Source organism: Diorhabda carinulata, chromosome 9 (genome assembly GCF_026250575.1).
Source record: "Diorhabda carinulata isolate Delta chromosome 9, icDioCari1.1, whole genome shotgun sequence".
In the NCBI taxonomy this organism is placed as follows: domain Eukaryota; kingdom Metazoa; phylum Arthropoda; class Insecta; order Coleoptera; family Chrysomelidae; genus Diorhabda; species Diorhabda carinulata.
In genome coordinates this window covers 5,224,319-5,245,182 of record NC_079468.1, presented here as the reverse complement: position 1 = coordinate 5,245,182, position 20,864 = coordinate 5,224,319, and the positions used below count along the sequence as shown (strand labels likewise).

The window sequence follows — 20,864 nt, the reverse complement described above, 5'->3', positions numbered from 1 at the left end:
TCCTTGCCCTTGTCCACGATATTTCTCATCCACATGTGGATGTGAATGTTCAATATTTTGACTGTATTATCATCAGTATCTTTCAGCAGCATCTAATTTGAGAGGTCAGTTCGTTGTCCTTAGTATACTTTCTGTATTCCGACACGAGTGTACTCGATATTGAATCCATAAACTTGACTTAATAAGGGATTTCTTGTCTTTAATTATATCATAACTCTGTTCATATAATGTCTTAGCAAGATTATTCATACAAGTCGTGTCCATATTTTTTTCTTTATTTGCATGTATATAATTATTTTTCATCTGATGCTCCTTCACTATACCCAGTCTCGTAATAGAGTGCAACATCGTAAATCCGGTTCCGGATTTTAGATTTTTCCGTATTTCAGATCATACAAATATTTGAATGCATTTATAGTGCCGCCATCTATCGCGCTAACGAGAAATCATAATCAATAATAATAATAAAAAGATTAAATAATTTATAAACATATTGTTCATGCTATTTGTTATGTTTGGTTTCGCCATTTAGTGTCTTATTTTTAAATATATTTTAGATATTCCGCGTTTTTTAAGCGCGGATTTACGATGTTTAACTGTAGTTATAAGTAAAAAAAAGGTCCTTGACAGTTTTTTTTGTACTGTAACAAACTCAATAAGGCGAACGGGTCGTCATCTATTCGGCTCGCCATTTCTCGAATGAACTGAAATCAACCGGTTAAGCTTAACATATATGAACTCTAACCAAGTTTAGCGGTATATCGGAACGTGTGTGCCGGGCCATAGGCTTTTGTGTTACAAATAGGATATAACTCTAATAAAACTGTAGAACGACTAAAGATAAATATTTGATAAACCTAAAAGCCAGTAAGGACGCCAAATAGACTCTCTAAAATTATATTTTAATTAGACTTTTAATAAGAAATTTAACAAATAATCTTCTTTAACAATTACTCATCCTTGATACGTTGAAAATTATGTATAAAAAGCAACGATTACCGTTTAATTGGCAGGTCTAACGAGCTCGTTCCATTTTTCGTAACAAGTTAATCTTCAATTTCGTGCATAATGCGAGGTTATTGTAAATTATATAATAATGTACGTACAAACAATTTGCCGTAATCATTACGTTATAATCTCAATAAGACGTTATTCGAAAAAACGAATTTATTCAATAACTTGGTCGGAGATATAGCTCGTGGAGTATATGGATACGTTTATGGATAGCTATATGTACCAGGTTTAACTGAAAAGTGTCTAGTTTGATGCAACGAACACAAAAAAATTATATTGTAAACAATAGCGTCCCGTTCACTAGCTAACATCTTCAGTGAGTAATTCAGCACACCATCGAATTAATGAAGACTCACTGATGACACTCAACGCTCACCGTAAATTATACGGAGTAGAAAATTTATAGAACCAACCTCTTATGCAATGCAATGTTTCGTCGCATTTGTAGTGCACAATACACTCATTAACAAAATAGATAAAAAGTGGTAAGTACCAGGAATAAGGAAATAACTAAGGAAAAAAAAATTCGTTGTAAATTGTTTCTCAGCGTTACTGTTCTCGTCATAAACACTTGGTGAAGAATTAATTGGCTGCAATGAATTATTCCGAAGTGGCTCTGAGCTTGTGAAATATCCTGGAGAGTTTGGAGCATAGCTGTTAGACACATGCTTGTATTTTTTTTCAAAACTCCCATGATCTCCATTTTGGCACCCATTTTATAGCCTGGATGAATTGATTTTAAATATTCAACCAGAGACAACGCAAAGTTGTATTCAGATTCACTTCCGCCATTTCTTCTGTCTTTATGCATCCACTCGTCTTTCCTTTGCATTAACTTTGTAATCATTTGATCCTCTTCCCATGTTTTTTTTTAAATCACTCAATTCTCTGCTTTTTTGGTCCCATTTTACGTAACGATTTTGAAGTAATGGATGCAGGAATCAACAGATGAAAATAAAGACCGAGCAGTAAGTAGGTAGATCAAATAAAGGATATAAAGGATTATAAACGAAATATTAGCAGGATACACCAATACTTTAAAGCATATAATGAGATGGAAAATAATATTTTGTTTTAACGGAAAACGAAGGAAATTTGAAAATTATTTCTCTTCTTTTCAACATTTTATAACATTACCCACTATCACTTGTAATTATTTTCCAAAAAATACGCAGGAACCGAAAATTTAAAAGCACCTTCAAATAAATCCAAATGAAAAAATTGTTAGTTATTGGAAGTCGTCCATTACACGAGTCTCCTCATTCCTTAGAGGAGGAGTTTAGAAGGTTGATGACATTTTAGTCCCCAACAGCTAAATGATATACGGATATTCCGCATATGCGCCACGACAATTTATTTTTATTAAATTTGATTTACGGCTGCAATCAATAATGCCGCGTTTACAAATGCCCTTCATTTGTTACTATAAGCTAATTTACAGACATTATACCGAATACGGATCCATTTTTCAAAAATCTTGATATAATCAAGTAGCCAAACGTGTTTATTCGCTCCTAAAAAATGGAAATGTTACTCGTAAAAGTATATTTTATACCTAGAATATATTAGACTAAGTCCAGTTAAAATAGTTGTGGAAAAATATAATTTCAACAGTTAAAATGCGTTTGAATTTGAATAGTTTAAAAACGGTAATAATATTTGGGGAAGTCAAATATAATTTTTCAATTTGGGACTGAAAAAGGAGAACCGGCTCCAGAGAAGGCAAAGACCGTTCCGTCTGCAGGCAAGGTTATGGCGTCGGTTTTTTCGGATGCGCGTCGGTTAATTTTCATTGACCATTTTTGAAAAGGAAAAACTGTCAACGTCGAGTACTAAGCGAAGTTACTGCTACGTTTGAGCGAAGAAAATGGCCAAAATTATCTAAGTAAAGTTTCAAAATTGAAAAAAACTGCTCGGTGGTCAAAGATTTTACAACAATGAACAGGTGATGTTGGCAGTTAATGGCTATTTTGAGAAGCTTATTATTCTAAATTCGAATGCTCCCCTTCAAATACTCCCCTCCACTCGCCACACACCTTTCCATACGTGTTTTCCATTGATCGAAGCACTGATGCAAGTCTTCTTTGGGGAGGGCGTTTAGGAGCTTTGCCGTTTTTTGCTTTACCGCTTCCATCGACCCAAATCGGATGCCTTTCAAAGCAGATCATTTTCTAACCTTTCAAGGATATCCGAACAGACTCGTTGAACCAAGAGCTTTGGTCAGACTTTTGTCATGTGTAATTCCTCGAGTAAAATTTTTTAAACCGTTTCTTTATCGGCGTATACAGCCTCCGCAATCATTCGGATGCTCATTGGACGATCTGCACGCACAATTTGGTTGATTTTGGTCTCTGTTTCCGTAGTTAAAACAGTCACAGGGCGACCTGGGCGCTAGTCATCTTCAGTGCTCTCTCGGCCCACACTTACTCAAAAACACGCTCACGAGATAGAGAATTGTCCCCATAGGCCTCTTGTAACAATTTATAGCACTCAGTCGGAGTTTTTTTTTTAATTTAACGAGAAATTTGCGATTGATACGTTGTTCCTGTTTTTCGTCACAATGGTTTTCGGCACGACCTCGTATTTTTAAATTTATATAAGTCATTTTTATAAAAAGAAAATTATTGTTTTGTACTACTAATCTCACTAACAGCTTTTTAAAACTACCTCGTACTGTTTTGACAACTTGTTTATGACAAGCAGTGAATCTATATTTTTTTAAATCACAATCATCAAACGCGCCATTAATAAATCAAATTACTTTCGTGATATAGACAGCTGAGTTCTTTCTTTTATCATCGACAACCGTTGTAAATGCCACAATGTCGAAATTAAATGGGCAACATTACCTTTTTGACACACCCACATATTCATTATTACCATAAATATAACTACAAGCTCCGAACGGCTGTATTCTTTCTTCGATTGTGGAAGCAGATGCAGCGTAGTCAATGTTTAGGGTCTTTCAAGGTGAACGATTTCGTAGACTTTCGAAACCCTACCGCGTAAGAAAATTTTCTTTCTCCGCGGGATTCGATGTGAACATCTTAAATTTGTTTATCGTTGTGACAATGACAGATTTGTGAAGTTGCATCCGTTTCACACTGTCTGTCTGATACGTCTATCTTTCTTTAAAATAAAAAAAAAAGGAAAAAATCTTGACTCGTTAGCGAGTCTTGTTTACGCTGTTGTTTATTTCATTTTATTTTCGGTGGAGTCGGGGAAAATGTTTATTTTGGAAATCTAATGATCTACTGCACTAATCTGTTTCTAGAAATAATTCGAGTAAACGAAATGCCGGATTTCATATTACTTCTTAGTATCAGAACTTAACGGTTACAATAACACTAGCGATCTAAAAATGGAATGTACACTCAATAAAAAAACATTTTACACGGGGTTGCTTATACATTTCATATATGCGTCTGGGTGTTTTTAATTTTTATAATGATATTTATTATAATTTGTATTGAACTGAAATCGCAATCACAGTTTTTGGGTGTGATAAATCTAGGTATACTAGTAAAAATCAATTATCTACTTCCTTCTGTAATACTGATTCTAATATTAATTGATTGATCGATATTGATCGGTTTAATGCAAATTTTCCACAGCGTAAGGTATGAAAAAAATAATTAGAAAGATATGTGCATTACAATTTTCTGGTAAGTAAATTGAAATCTATTCCTTGAAGCAATTACAAATGTAAGAACATCAAGTGATAATATTTTGAACTAAATCATAAATATAGGAGACGCGAGAGATGATATAATAACAACATACGAAGATAATATAATTGGAAGGTGAAAACAATATTTTAAAAAGAAAATATGTAAACGAGGCGGAAAGTAGGAGTAGGAAAAACGCAAACAAAAAAAATAAAGTACAAAACAATATCGAAACTAAAACTAGGGAAGACACAAGGAATAGACCAAATAACGAGAGACACGATGAAAGCGGTATAAATGAGATATTGTAAGATGTAAATAATCATATCAATAGACAAGAAATGGGTCACAAGAAACTGCAACAATTATAGAGAAATCACATTATCGAATACTGTCAGCAAGATATATACGAGAAAGATAGAAAATAGACTAAAGGACTAGAAAAAACTGTAAGATTCAAGATAAAGAATTTAGAGTGTTCAGAGGAACAATAGATGCAAACTTTATGATTAAACAAATAGCTGGAAAATCAAGAACAGATGATGGAAAACCCTAGAATAAAGTAGAATAGAAAAAAAACTACTAAACGCATTAGGACTGACAAAAATGATGTCAGAGGTATGCAAGAGGAATCAAATATGTTCGAAACAACAAAAAGAGAGAATCGAGAATGTACATCAAGCAAAAAGACGAATAAGACATTATAAATACGTATATTGGGAAATGATAGACATTTTGAAGGTGCTGTATGCAGATGACATGAGAAAACTTTGAACTCAAAACCTGAGTACAATATCTACAAATAATGAATAAGAATATGAATGAGAAATAATAAAATAAGTCGATAAGAGGAACTAGATATAAATGAGATATAAATATTGGACTACTTCGAAGATTATACAATACACTTAAGACACAGCTTCTAATCAAAGCGAATATTCCAAAACAAAACAAAAACGGAAATATATAAAAAGAAGACTTATCCATACTGACATTTGCATCAGAAGCATCGACACTTACAAAAAAATAAAAAAGAGTATAGAAATGAGATTTCTAAAAAACTAGATGTTAAAACAAGATTCAAGAAATTAAGACATAAAAGAGAAAATTCAATACAAAATTGGAAATTAATACGGAAGACACATGAAACGCGAAGCTACAAAAATGAGGAAGGAAGACCGAAAAATTAAGATGGGATAAAAAGGAACATAGAGGAATGAGCGGCAGAATATAAAACAAAAACACGGGATACGAAAGAAAAGAAATAGCTGAGGAAAATGAGCTCACACAATGACTCAACTCCCACAATCCTCTCAGCTGATAAAATAAAAAGCCATCAGGATAAAGTGACTAAATTTTCTGGAAAACTCCTTGAAAAATTATCTTCATGTTTTAAAGCACATGAAAGACGATAAAACGGTTCATATTAATTTTTTAAAAACCTAGAATCGGAAAGCTACCAACAGAAAACAAGATACAAACTTATATACAAGCATGAAATTTAAATATTTTAGATGGAAAACTATTCAATTACGCTTAGTGAGAAACCGACAATTAAAGCGAACCTCGGGGGTACCTTAGTTGTACGTAGACTCTCCTACCGCTTCTCGGTGACGGCTTCTACGTATAGAACCGGGTGGCGGAGCGGTGTTTTCACACAACTTTTTGAAATTTGTTTACATAACAAAGTACAATTCAATTTTCCGCATACAGAGCTTTTTAAGCGAGAGAGAGAAGATGCATTTTTGGCTTTAATGTAACATATAAATAGGAAGTTGTTTAATTGATAATAACTAATAATGGAAAAAAATTTTTGCATACGAAACAATTTGTTTATTTGATGATGAAATTTTGAAAAAACAATTTGAGTGCCACAGCTTAACTTGATACAGGTCTAGGAATAATGATTTGTTATATCAAAAAAAAACGAGTAATAATGCAGGCAACACAGGTTATAGCGGAAAATTATCGATAAAGAATTATAGTAGATTGAATTTGTTTTAAAATTAACAAAAATAATGATATTTATTGAATTGGTAACAAAAAAAAAAGAATAAAAGGATCTCACCAACCGTTCTACTTCTACTGAGTGTACTGATAATAAATCAAATGTGATTAGAACAGGTTAAGCCCTATCTCTGACGCGTTAAAACCGTGAACACTTCCTTTTCACTGGCCTTGCTTCTTTTTATTGGCTCAGTAATTTACATGAGTAATTTTCAGTGACTTCTTTTTAATTTATAAAAAAAAACAGTTGTGGAAAAGGAATTTAGCGAATTCCATGTTACTTTTAATTACTTCATTTTTCACTTTAATCCCAAGACCAATTACAAAATTATAATTAATTGAAATTTATTTATTGATCGACTTAAATTAAACAACATTTTTTAACAGATTCATTAATTTATATCACATTAGATATTTTACAAATTTCCACTCTATCTGTCGAATGTAGCTAACTTTAATTTATCATTTTGATACATTAAGCGACCTCATTTTTTATGACCAGAAATCAATAAGCAGCTGGCATAGGATATTATTGAAATCCTAACTAATGACTTTCGAAATTCGACCGTAATGAAATGTTAACGTTAACATTTTTACTACATATAAATCAATGAAACTACTCCTGAGCGAACAAATCGACTCCTGTAATCGCAAATCACTGGCAAGAAAAAAAAACTAAACTCGAAATTGTATTTTTCTTAGTAAAACATTAAAGCTAATGTCATTAGCTTCAAAATCATCTTTTACGATAAGGCCAGAATCAGCGAATCACCGTTGTTCCAATGACACTGGTAACTTTAATCAAAGAGGCGGTTCCGGAAGGAAAATGTGCATTTACGATAGAGATGTCATTGTCAGTTCATCAAGTCTAACACTAGCTCAGAAAAACGCAAAGAGTGGCTGTAAATAGCTAGACAGTCATAAGAAGACTCAAGGCAGCTAAAAAGTTCAGCTTCTGGCTCCAAATTGAGACCAACCCAACGATTTGCCAGAGAACACGTTATTAGGACTGAGAAATACTGAGGCACCGTTCTCTTCCCAGACGTAAGCAGTACCTGGATGATAGTGATAGAAAAGGACGAGTCTACAGAAGAGCTGGAGAAAGGTAGCTTAAAGAAAACGTGGCTTTTGGATAAGGTTCCTGGATGATTTAGCCACATAATTCAAAAGAAACAAAATCGAGTTGGTTTCTATTGAGTTGGGTTACTTCGGCGAAAACTTAATCCTAATGCAGGATAATGCCCGTTCATATACTACAGGTTCTGTACAGCAGTATTTACAGAGTTAATTTTAAATAACCCTTTTTCATAGTTAAAGATTTCTTTTCGTTTTATACTTTTTCTTTACAAAGAAAATAACTCAATAACAACATAGACCACTCATTATAGAGCTGAGACTAATGGCTTTGATTTGCTAAAATCCGAAGAAGAATGGAAGCTACAGATTTTTTGCTAGAAACTTTTCACCACGATGAGCATTGATTTTTTTTCTTACGAGTTTAAATATAAATAAATAATAATCTAAAAGTAATACAACTGAGAGCAAACCTGAAAAATCACGAGTTGAAAACGTCTTGAAAGTATAATATAATAATGAAAAAGTAGAAAGTCCAAAAGTGGCATTTCTGTCAGGAATTCATCAATAAAAATCTTCTCTAAAATTAGGGCACGGTATTAAGACCAAAAAGATAAAACATCAGGTGAACTAGAGAATCGAGAACGCTAGCGGATGGAGAGGAAAATAATTTCCCGAAGTTTGACAGGACGACGGTTTGAAGGCGACGGATTTAAACATCCCGCTTTGAAGATATGCCCTTCAACCAATACCAATTGAAAAAACCGCTGATATCCAGCAGCCACAGAAGAGATTGGACGAGTTATATGATCACACACATTTGTGAAAATCCCAACTGAAGAATTGAAGAAAAAAACGTAACGAAAGTTAGTCGAAGAGGGAGCAGGTCATGTAACTATGAATTTTTGTAATCGCTTTCCACAAAAATTGGACGTTTTGAAAATCTACAGCGCATTGTATCAATTCCAGCTGAAGAACCGAAGGTAAGAACGTGACAAAAATAGCACAAGTGGTACCAGTAACTAGGTTTCTTATTACTATGAATTTCTTTCATTTCTTCCTAAAAAGAAAACGATCATGAAATCATTGGTACATATTCAACTTTATCAAACATAAGTTGATTATCTATGAGTTCTTGGGTACACTTGTGTGCGATATATAGAATTTTTATATCAACAAATTTGCGTTGATATAATTATGGGTACTTACTAGAATAATGCCCGAATCAAACACCTACCTGAAACAAAAATAATAATTTATTTCCTGGAAATTTGTTTCTTTTGCTTTAAAATAAATAATACGACTACTAAAAACACATTTGTTGTCAAAAATTGCTTTTATTCATTCATTCATTAATATAATCTCTTTCAGCAATTGCTTCTTTATTTGAGCTGAGTTTTTTACCGGCGAGAATTTTTTTGAGATCAGGGAATAGCTAGTAGTCACTGCGGATTAGATATGGACTATATGTTGGATAAGGAAGCAATTCGAAATGTAATCGTTCAATTCAACCATCATTTCCATTGTCTTGTGAATCGTAGTTTTTTCTTCCCCATATGAGGCTATTGATTGTCTCTTCCTTTTGGAAATGAACTATATCCCGTGCGCATCCAAAATAATGAAGCCCTAACCTTCCCAGCTGACTGCTTTGACTGCTATTGGATGCTTCGGACGTGGTTCACCGGCTGCAGTCAACTCAGCTGATAATCGTTTTGATTCCGGACTGAAGTGATGGATTCATGTTTCACCCATTGTCACTTATAATCATGGCCAAACTCTGTTCTGAATCATCAATACGTTGTTGTTTTTGATCGACTGCGAGTACACGAGGCACCCACTGGGAAAAAGCTTTCCCATGGTCAAATGTTCATATATAATTGTAAACACACTGCCTTCTTCTGATATATTAACGGTCTCAGCTATATCACGCAATTTCGATTTACGATAAGATATAACTAATTAGTGGACTTGTTTGTAGTTTTCTGGAGTAACCACTTCAATTGGACGACCAGAATGTTAACAATCATCGTTGTCTGTAAGACCTCGTTTAAATTCAACAAACCAATAACAAATGGTGCTTTTCGATGCTGAGCTTGTACAGTATTTTTTTTTCATCAAGAAGCAATTATAAATTAACACACGAAATTGTTTTGAATCCAAACTTTTATATATAGACTTTTGGAAGTTGGTACTTCATAAACATCATATGGATTTAACAATGACAGCGCCATCTGTATGTCAGTCACACGACTTAAGTGATGTATGAATTTTACTTGGTACAATTTGGGATATGAATAATAGAACAGTTTGTCTTGTTTCACGTTCCTCCGAAGTAAGAAATTCCAATAAAATTGAAAAATCTACTGAATGGATCACGCAAACCAATACAAATAAAAAATGGTTCGTATTTTTGATTTATATTGTGGAATACAACAAACATTCAGCTAACAACCAATCGATACAGAAATGAATAGAGTTACGGACCTTCGTTATCGTGTTCTCTTTATTACAAAAGGAAATTGCCAGGGAAGTAATAAAATTTTTAACGATCATTTAGGTCTATACTTGCAATGTACACATATGTTTGACTATTTGTTAAACGAAATATTGCTTTGACATGCGCATAAACGGAATTCACGTCTCATTCTTAGTCCCAACGCGTTTTCTCTGTCTAGATTAGTTTTTATTATAGTAGAATTAATTAAGACTGGAAAATTACAACTATTTATAATTAAACAAACCGATATCAGTCGAAATAACTCAGATAGAACGATTGTGGCACTTCTCTTATTTTGGTCGATTGCAAACTAGTCCAAAAGAGATAAAGGAATACTCGAGACAGAAATATGGTTCTACAGATACAGGATATATATACTACAAATACGTCAAATCTTGTTTGGTTGATTTTAGAAAGCAATATCAATCCCTAACAAATTTTTCAAAATGTGGCGTAGAATGTTTCACTTTCTCCTATTGTAAACCTAAAGTTGTACCAAGAAATAGTATTTATATAATGTAAATTACAATCAGTTCACTCCCTAATTAAAACAAGGTAACTTTAAATAGTTTAAAAGTACAGGATGTAAACAGGAAATTTTGATACTCAATACAGAGCGGCATATCAATATTATTATTAATGAAACACCTTGTATATATGAAAAGTTAGCTGAATGATAATTCAAACTACGTACCTATATACAAATTTGTTAATATAATGTATATCTAAACAACCATATATTTTCAACTGTCTAGAAATTATATTCAAACATACCTGTTCTCCGAAAAATACCAGCCATGGTTCTCTTTTTGTTTGGTAAATATTTATTTAGTGGTGGTCGGATACGGTATGGCTGATTTATTAAACGGGCACGAATACAACGTTTCAAAAGCTAGGTGGATAAAATGGGCAATATCGAATCAGAGCTATTGGTAATCAAATTCCAAAGAATTAAAATTGTTGATTCAAATTATTTCGAAGAATCGTGATATAAAAGTTTTCTTGTAGATCAGTTGAAATTTGTTACTTATACCGGTCTACATAAAAAACAATATCTTGAAATTGAATTTTGCCTTTTAAAAAACATTTTAAATACTTTTAAGAGCATTTGAAATTCGTTGATTATGGATTTCGATAGAAAAATGTCTACAGTGGGCTAAAAAGCATACAAAAAATCTTATTTTTGTTAGGATTTGATTTTATTATTTAATACGGTTGCATCGGGGAATTTAATAGTACGTTTCGTCTTTAGCCTCAAAATAGGTTTCGGTTGCGGCGATAACCTCTTGAATGGCGCAAAAGTCCTGCCCAGAAAGCATACTCTTAATGTCTGAGAACAGGAAAAAATCGATGAGAACCAAATTTCGAGTGTAAGGTGCAATTCAAAGATATAAGTATGCAATTTCGCGATCGTTGTTATTAATCTGTGATACGATGATAAAACAGCACTTTCTTCTTCTACAAATGGTACCGTTTTCCACGATTCAAATGCTCCAAAATAATCCCTGTTCCACGTTCTTCCCTTTTCAAGATAGTCGATGAATATCTTATCAAACGCATCCCAAAATACTAATAGCATAACTTCGCCAACCGATTTTTACGTCTTTCCACCCTATGGAGTCGGTTCATCACGTGCAGTCGACACGGCTGTCGAACTCTGGTGTGAAATTATGGAGCCATGTCACAAATCGACAAAAAAATTCTGGTTTAAAATAATTTTTTATTATTATTATGTCCAACATTTTCCTTTAATTAACTTAGCAACCCACTTTTCAACGGTTGATTTTCCTGGGGCAAGATCCGAAAATAGTCTTTATCAAACCAAGCCTTTGATCCAATTATTTTTTTGGCTAATAATCAATGCTTTGTTAACACACGAACTTCTGTTTTTTCTTCATTTTTTCTTAATTAACAAACTTCAACAATACTATAACTCACAAACTAATAGTAAGACAACTTTCAAATTTATTCACGTGTATAATGAAGGTCATATCGATTTAATATTATTAGCGCCATCTATGTTTGAGAACAAAATACGAAAATTGATCTTTGGTAGCCTGGCTGTTATAGAAGGTTATTTAGAATTTGTTGCCGATGAGTTTTTCTATAATAACGTCGTTGTAGATGAATAAACAAAATAAAGGCCAAGACAAACATGACAGCACCGCCTACGCAAATGACAGTCGGGTATAATTAGACGAAACCATGTTTGTTCACACTTGATCAGTTTGATTTCACAACTGATTTCAACAATCATTTACGAGGCAACTGTGGTAGATATGAATTTACAGTTTCAATAAGAATTATGAACTAAATTTCTGTTTTCTTAATCAAAGCTTATGTTGATTTTTATAAACGATGGCCGTCGGTTTTCATATTTCAGAAAAGTATTAAATAACAAAAAGTTTCATAGTAATCGTTAACTTTAATTATCCGTATTCGGATATACTGATACATAAAGGTGATTCTAGTGGATCAAATTAACATGCAATTCTGCATTTCTTATTGACCGTTACAAGAATGTAAATACATTCATTAAAGTAAAAAAACAAACAGATATAATACATTTTCTTATGGAAAGTCTTTTTGTCTGTTATATATTTTATTCATTTGAATTGAAGCTGAAGCATACAAATTTTTGAAGACGTAAACATATCAATTAAAACATTATTCAGCTACAAAATTTGTGTTACAAACTGAACAGATCAACCGTGAAAAAGTGTAAAATACAGAAAGGGAAAAATTTGAAAGGTTCCTTTTTAAAGCCCCGCACGAGAGAATAAAAAAAGACACTAATGAGCGTGGCTTCGACCTTTTTTTGGTTCGACGTAATTCAGTTTATTTTGCCGCATGACTCGACAACATACAAAGAAGAAAAAATCCTCGAATGGAGAAAAGCTTTCTGCATTTTGCGTCGAAAACATCATTAATTTTTCATTTTTAGAATCGTTTACGGTGGATGTTGTCTATTATCTACGATAAATGTAATGTCGTAATGTGGAAATTTTACAAAGGAATTGAAAGCTGCTTTTGTTGAAAGTAAAACATATTAAATATGCGTTTGAATTCGACCATTTATACGGTTTCGTTTTGAAAAGGAAACAATGGAAACAACCATATACTAAATTGACATCAAACTTGAGTGAAAAATTAGTAAAAAAAGCGAATAATAACCATCAAGAATGAAACAGTATTTTTTTCCTTCCAATAAGTTTTCGATTATATTCAAAGTTTTCAATATAACAAGTCAATTGTCGCGCAAAACAAGCTAGTAGTATCGAACCCGTACGATTTTCAGTTAGTCAAAACCCTCAAAAATACGTATGTACATTCGACAGCTCTCGTACAATTAGTTTATTTTGAGTAAAGCAACTTTCGGTAGTTTGTAAAAATGGACAAAAAGCAATGTAGTGTGTTAATAAAGCATTGCCTTTAAAAAAAAAATACCATTGCAGCCATGGCTTGGCCTGATGAACATTGTTCGAACTTTGCCCCAGGAAAATCAATCGTTGAGAAATATTTTGCTAAGCTTAAACGATTAAATAAGCATACGATACACGTAGTCAAACTGTCATCGGGGAAAACATTAAAAAAATCTACAAAATAATTTCGGCTATCCATAAAATGAGGCTGACCTTAAAGATATCAATATTTTTTTATCCATAGACTATCTTGAAAAGGGAAAAACCATAAACTACGAATATTATGTAGTGTTATAGGACGGAATCGTGAAAACATAGCCCCATTTGAACAAGTGCTATCTTTAGGATTTCTGAAATTGTCAAACATAAAGTTTCTCGTTAATAATTTTTTCTTATTGTGATGGAATGAAACAACATGTTCTTTAAGTATCTAAAACCTCACAAAATATAATCGTGAGCATCTTATCAAAAATAATTATGCAGTAGCAGTCTCTGGATACCTTCTAATCAATAGCCAGGCAATCATTGAGAAAAACTACTCAGGTATTTTTAGGTATTGAATGAAGAATATCTAAATTGACGAATATTTCACTAAACGATTTAATGATTCAGTAAGTTCACTTCAGTCAGCAACAGGCATAATTCTGGATAATGAGACATATTTAGAAGGTTATAGGGTCATTTACTGATGGAAATTTGGCGGGTACAATCTACTTGGTCTCGTCAGAAGACCTTTCAATAACCCCAACAAAGCAGATTATATAAAATAAATACCACCTAACACAATGATGTACGGAATTCCAACTTTTAAGATACTTATTTATAGCATGGCCAACTAGATCGCCCGAACTAATTCTTATGGACTTTTTATGATGCAATAGAAAATGCAAATTTCATGCTACACCAACTGAATCTCTTCTAGACCCCTGGCAAAGATAGAATTCTGTGTGATTCCAACCGTTACTATTTAAATTCTAGTTACTAATTTTTTACACGGTTTGATGATTTACTTGAAAATGTCATTGTATGAAAATCAATTGAAAATCATTTTATCGTTTACCGTCGGCACATTTATCTTTTCAAAACAAGTTTCTCGTTATATAAAACTCTACTTAGTAACGGATGTACTAATGTAGACACTTGGTCATATAATTTCCAAGAAATTTAGACGTCCATCATCATAATAGTTGATTGAGTTCTTGATGTTTGACGTGGTTAAGACGGTTACAATGGAATAGATGATGTTTACCAAACAACTAGATACGGGCTTTTAAAACGTAACGATTTATTTGAGTTTATTTAAGATTTTCATTGGATTTGAAAATAATTGAACTCAATATATTGAATGGAAGTTTGAAAAAGTGGAGCGTTTGAGTATTGATCGTTCTATATAGCAACTTTTTCTAGTCATATTGACGAAAAAAATTATAGATTTCTCAGAAGAAACTTCTTTTTGTTCTAGAACGAAAATGAAAATAATGAAAACATCGGTTAAGTACATCCTATTATTATTCATGACAGTTTCATAATTTTTACGACTCGTTTACTGACGTACAACATGGAAGATCATCATCAATGCAATGAAGACCCAAGCTATATTATTCAAAATAAAGAGAAATATACCAGAAGACAACGTCAATGTCATGAAAGAAGGAATCACCTGGACAACCAAAACCAAACACCTGGGAGCCACCTTGGACTAAGGAATGATATTCAGTGATCACGCCAACTGCTTCGTGGAAAAGACGGGGCCAAAAGACGATTAGCAGGACTCATATGAACTGAGGACTAGCCTCCACCTCATCAAGGCCAACGTAATCTCCATTATGCTGTATGCATCTAAATAGTGCAGATGCATGGCCATCCATTATCTGACGAAGTTTACAGTTCAGAAAATATCAGCCTGTGGCGATGACTGAATGCTCTTTGGTATATAAGGACCCAGAGTTGGACCTGAATAGGATAAGAGATATTAAGGCGTAAACTCCTAGAACAAAATTTCAAGAGCTAAAGATCTATATCTAACTGAGACAGTCTACACCAGAGAAGATTAAGCTAGGTATCTAAGGTTGAGAAAACAGGTGCGCCAAAAAGGAAAAATGCAGAGGAGGGACCACTTCTTATATATCCTGCCAGTACGGAAATTGAACAAGTGACTTTACTCTTTGAGGTCGCTTATAGTCGTAATAAGACGATTAGCAGGATTCATAGGAAGATGATCCGATGAATCTGAAGACTAAACTCAACCTAGTCAGGACCATCGTAATCTCCATCATACTGTATGCATCTAAAGCGTGCAGATACAAGGCTATCAATTATCTAACGAAGTTTCCAGTTCAAAAAATATCAGCCTGAAGCGTTGACTAAATGCTCTTTCTGGTATATTAGGACCTAAACAAGATAGAAGATATTAAGGAGTAAACTTTTAGAAGAGAATTTCAAGAGTTGAGGACCCGTCTCAACATCTAACTGAAACTGACTACACCAGAGAAGAGGTATCCAAGGTTGAGAAAATAGGTGCGCCAAAAAGAGAAAAGAAAGAGGTGGGACTACTTCTTATAGATCCTGAAAATACGGAAATCTAAGGTTAGCTTTAACAAGTGTCTTCACTCGGCAGAGACTTATCATTTTTAAAGGCCAAAGAAAAAAAGAAGATATCCAATACTTCCACTAAGCCCAGTGATGTAGACTGACGATCCCTTCGAGAGAGATGAGGAGTGGATGGAAGATATTCCTTGAAAGCATTTTGGGAGAGACAGGTTTTAACTAGGTCTGTGTTTTTTGGACTTCAAAGTTACCTGTCTGAAAGCGAACTACTAGATCTTTTCACATGTGATTTAAGAAACATTTAGCATAATAAAAAAAGTTTTTTATAACGAATCTCATGAATACTCGAATATCTTAGGAGTTAATCATTAATTAAAGTTTCTGTAATGCGCCATGTTTACGCGCTCCCACTTTAATTAACGTTATACTTATCGCCAATGCAATCTTTTCGACAATGTCCTGTTTTGTTTGGTTTGTAGTGGCGAAGCGCACTAGGATTTGTCGTTCCTCAAAACCTGTTTTCGTGTATCGATTTAACTTTACTAAAACCAACTGGTGAGAAGTTTTATTTGCGTTTTCTTCGGCGATACCAGGGGTGTATCTAAGTATAAGAAAATATTACATTAAACATTTAACCCTTACTGTATAGTTCTTCCAATATCAATTGCAGATTATAAAAATCCTTGTTAATAATTTTGTTCCATCTACCATAGGTGTAGATACCTCATTTTATATATTTATTCTTTTTATATCCGCCGAATTTTAAAATTCCATTGTAGCTGGACAGGGCCGGCCTAAGGACCCTTTTCAAGAGCTTGTATTCGTTAAACGTCAATAGAATCGTTATTTAGACAGATGCATCTTAAAAAACCAAATGCTGAAAAAACTTGATGCAATGTTTCTAAATTTTGTCAACTGATTTCAGTTTTTCTTTACATGTTTTTCGGTTCTGTGAATGATCCACAGCAACCCCTTTCGTGACTATTCGATAAATGTGATAAATGGAAAATTTATTTACTCTAGTTAATTCAGCGAATCTTATTATGACTGCATTATCAGATTGCTGAATATTTTCCTTTTTAAACATTCATTGTATTCATTCGCCCATGGTCTGAAGGACGCCATATTTCTATTTAATTAAAGAAATTTATGAATTAAATAAATCTCACCTAGCCAAACCACAGCTTATTGCAGACCGTCTAGCAGAAGTATTTCAAGGACATTATTTACATACGTCTTCCGACTGCTTCGGCCAATAGAAAAGCATTTATGTTTACAATTCGATGTTTTCATTAATAAACAGTGGAGATGAGTCCACGTGGACTTACGGTTTGTTAAATGTTTATACGAGGAGTGAACATTATTTTTCATTTCTTAATTTGGTATGAGTACTGTGCGTATTTATAAAAGTAGTCCTAAAATATTTCCTCATACATAATTTTGAATTCTTTTTCTAAATGTAGTTACGTCACTTCTTCTTTACGTTTAGTTCTTTGAGTATGTCTTCTCACCTTTTTTGTTTCATCACCTTATTAATTTAGCATATTTTCAATCTATTTTAATTTGCTTTGTTAGTCGGTTTTTTACCTATAACATTTTTTTAAGTAGAATACGGTCCTATCTTCGCGATACTTGTTAACTTTCAGCCAATTCGACCGCCTGTACCTGTCTTAATTTATTGATTTCGTTTAATAATGAAAGCTGTAGGTAGTCACCCTATCGAACTAGAAGATCTGAAGCCGGGGAATACAAGTTCGCGTCCAGAAACATTTATCAAGTTGAATTGGAACCGCGTATGTGGTCTTCCCCCTTTCATACATGTGTCGTGGGTTGACTAACGCCGTTTCCATTACGAAGCAGTGACATATTATGTTACTTTGTCATAATCCAAGTATATCGTTTCGAACAATGCAGATTTTACTCAGTGATGTTAACGTATATTTTGGTGTAACACACTTGAAATCGCAGCATTTTCTTATTCGAACAAAAATTATTCTTCGCGAAAAATTTTACACGTAAAATATTAATTGATTGAATTGAATAATATTGAGGATAATTATTTAAGTTAACCAATGCAGTTTTTTTAACAGCTCTACATCTAAATTCACTATATCTAACGAGATAAATATATATTCTTAGACCTTTTGATTTGTACATATGTCTAAATCGTCTTGATTTTGGGTCTTTTTTAATTAATATTTTCTTTCAATTTAACTGTTACCTCCTTCAGGACGCGCGCGCCGCTTTTTCCTTGTTTCTTCTTCAGGAAATATTCAAAATTGGTTTTTAAACATTGAAAATATATTTATTTTATTGCTAATTTTTAAGTTTTAAGACAAATTTGATTATGTTAAAGTGAATTTATTACCTTCTACAGTTTTAAAAATATATTATACTAAGCTTGAGTTGCCAACCTCAAATTTAAAAAACTAGGATTTGAGGTTAGAAAAATCAGGACAATTCAGTTTAAAAAGAGAACGCATTATTAGAGTTGCAATAGTTGAATAAATATCTAGTGAAAACAGGTGAAATAAAATTCAAGTAATTAAAATAATAATATTTTTTAATAAAAATATTTTAATAAAATTATACGAGTTGAAAAATAGTTATTAAAATATAAATCAAACACTTTAGTTTGTAACAAATTTTTGAAACTTAGGTAAGTTAAAGACTTATAACTATTAGATACTACAACATTTTACAAACAAGTTACAAATAAACAGTAATCTGACTGGATAGCTAGCTCTGTATGTCTAATGCAAGATTTGAGAAGAGGCGCGCCAATTTTCAAATTTGAGAATCCAGGAGCTGCTTAAAAACTATTCAGGACGCCCCATGACACTACAAAAACTAGGACATGTCATGGGAAAACAGGACGGTTGGCAACCCTAACTTAAGTTGACAGGTGAAACTCTTCGATGAGGATGTGGATAATTTAATATAAGCAAATATGTAAAATGAATAGTGCAAATTATCAAATGGCAATCGAATCAATGAATAGTTACAACTAATGATTGTTGAATCGAACAAAATGTCGGTCAAATAGCTTAACTTTGTTATATTTTATAATTTAATAGTTGGTACAAGATTAAGGTGACCATACGTCCCGGTTTTCCACCTAGCGTCCCGAATTTTTCTAGAAGCAATATTTGTCCCGGATATAATAATAATTTTCTACAAGCGCCTGTCCCGGATTTGAAATAAAAAAATTTGGTCACCTTATACAAGATTCATAAACTGCAATTATTTAGTGATCAATGACACTTCTAAATATAACATTTTGTATGATACAATGCCTCCAAAATAATAAAAATAAAATAAAAATGCAAATTCCGTTGATAAAACCAACAACACGACTTTGTGTTATTCTTAATTAGTTCTGTGGTATTTCTCGAATCAAATGATTCTTTAGAACTTAATCTTAATCAGTGGTGTGAAACTTTTTTCTTTCTTAACGACGTACAGTCCTCCAATTAAATTCATCACGCTTTAAAATCTGTTTCCGAGATAAACCCTGTGACTGCTGTAGTGTTAACTGATCGTTATTTATCGACGGTTTCTGAGGAATTAATTACAAGATTTGGTCAACCCTGATATTGTGTCTGAACAAAAATGAAAGTGAATAAAGTAATTGAAATTAGTTAATCGAAATATTGGAACTGTAACAAACGGTAGATATATAAAAATGTGAAATTATACAAGCGAGCTGAAACTAGCAGCTACAGGCCCTAGTTTCAATTTGTTACTAAAATTCCATTAGAAATTTAATAACGGTTGTTTTGATTATTATTTTCAAAATACAAAGTAGGGATTTATAGTCAATTTTTATTAATGAGGGAGTAGTAAAATGATGAAACATTCATAATTTTGAGAGGTTAAAACCTTGTTCTGTACAGCTTATGGTTAAGAAAGAAAAGTCTAAAAACTTGCATAATGGCAGTCATCAAATAGCTAAAATTTAATTACAGATGTTCTCATTTTGTAAAACAATAATCGGCTTACAAACTTAGAGAGAGAGAGAAATGCTTTATTGTCAAAAAATTGTTAAAACTTCTAGACAAATCCTTGTAAAAACATAAAAGTAACTGGTACGCACCATTAAATATTATTAGAATAGAAGTCGTTTACACAGTAGAAGGCACTTTCCATTGAATATACCCTCAAATTATTGCGTAATGTGGGAAAAGATGATATCGATTTGATTTCAATTGGCAAGTGATTGTGCATTTTTTTTATTCTACAATATTGAGCACTTAACTAATTCTGAACGTCGAGTAGGTAGGTGAAGGTAGTGCTCCGCGTTCCTAAGTGGATAGCCATGCAACAATCTTTCTGAAATTAGAGAATCAATTGGATAAGCTTTTGTAATTTGAAGGTTCGCTCTTATTGAGACGCACCACACGTACCCCAGAAGGGAAGGGCATATCGGAGATGCGACTCAATAAGGACATAATAAACTATTAAGGAGGTGGATAAGTTCAGTTCTTTGGAAACTGATCTCAGCGCAAAACAAGGGGAGCTTAATTTTTTCGATAAGACGGCAATATGTAACTCCTCTCAGATAAGAATAGTTCTTAATATAACTAGCAAAGAAAATTTCAGTAAAATTAAATACAAAGATGAATTGGTTGCTTC

At 32.9% G+C, this 20,864-nt stretch overlaps 1 protein-coding gene across 5 annotated transcripts in view; it reads right to left on the bottom strand.

Moving 5' to 3' along the window:
• LOC130898303 (frizzled-2) overlaps nucleotides 1-20,864 on the bottom strand; it is a 406,267-nt gene that overhangs the window by 55,097 nt on the left and 330,306 nt on the right. Inside the window, exon 2 of one of the 5 annotated variants that reach the window (XM_057807498.1) lies at nucleotides 8,973-8,996. The exons of 3 other annotated variants lie outside the window; for them this stretch is intronic. The gene's annotated coding sequence lies outside the window, so the exon portion shown is untranslated. Of the gene's footprint in view, nucleotides 1-8,972; nucleotides 8,997-20,325; nucleotides 20,610-20,864 lie in introns of those variants that run through there. One more of the 5 variants, XM_057807499.1, reaches the window with a different exon arrangement.